Here is a 1,231-nt window from a genome sequence, read left to right as displayed (position 1 = left end):
ACCCCCCCCCAGCTCCTGCAGCACCCCAGGGCGCAGCAGCACCCACCGACCCAACCCGCCCGCACCCAGCTCCCAGCGACCTAACGGGGCAGGACTGGGCAGGCGTTGCAGGTCCGCACACGCGTGTACACACGTGTGTACACACACACGTACACACACGTATGCACACGTGTGCACAGATGCACACGCGCATGCCTGCACACATGCAGGAGCACATGCAGGCATGTATGAGCTTATGTGTGCACACGCATATGCGCACACCTACATGCATGCACACGCATATGCGCACACCTACATGTGTGTACACATATATGTACATACGCACACACAGAAATGAAGGCGCACAAGCAGTCACACAGGCACACGCAGACATGTGTGCACACATACAGACATGTATTCACACGTGCACACTAATCTACACATACATGCAGACACACGCACACGCGTGTGCATAAGCGAAACACACGTGTTCGTGCCGAGCACGTATGCACACCACCAGGCACACCGCTGGGGATGAGTGCACACCGGTAGATGTGTGTGTGCCTCTGAGTGCGTGTGTGCACACTCAGCACACACATGTGTGCAGCCAGGCATGTGTGTGCACACTCAGTACATGTGTGCACCCTCGGCACATGTGTGTGCTGCCAGGCATGTGCGTGCACACTCAGCACGTGTGTGCACACTCAGCACACATATGTGCTGCCAGGTATGTGTGTGTGCAGTCAGCACATGTGTGTGCACTCAGCACGTGTGTGCACACTCAGCACACACATGTGTGCAGCCAGGCATGTGTGTGCACACTCAGTACATGTGTGCACCCTCGGCACATGTGTGTGCTGCCAGGTATGTGCGTGCACACTCAGCACGTGTGTGCACACTCGGCACATACGTGTGTGCTGCCAGGCATGTGTGTGCGCACTCAATACATGTGTGTGCACACTCAGCACACGTGTGCACTGCCGAGCACGCGTGTGCACCCCCAGCCCGGTGTGTGCGCACCAAGGATGTACGTGCACCCTCCGCACACGCCTGCATGCCAAGCACATACGTGCGCACGCGTGCGTGTCGCCCGGCTACTTCAGCAATCCTGCGACCCCCCCGGGAGCGACACCCCGGGTGGGGGACGCGTGACTCTCTGCGCCCCCCGAAACCACCCCCGGCCTGCCGAGTGCCAGACACGCCGTGACGGTGACGGTGGCGGCGGCGGAGGGGGGGGGCGTAGGTGGGGACG

The sequence above is a fragment of the Charadrius vociferus genome, unplaced genomic scaffold, assembly GCF_000708025.1.
Source record: "Charadrius vociferus isolate BGI_N301 unplaced genomic scaffold, ASM70802v2 scaffold41, whole genome shotgun sequence".
NCBI lineage: Eukaryota > Metazoa > Chordata > Aves > Charadriiformes > Charadriidae > Charadrius > Charadrius vociferus.
Note: the sequence above shows the minus strand (reverse complement) of the source record.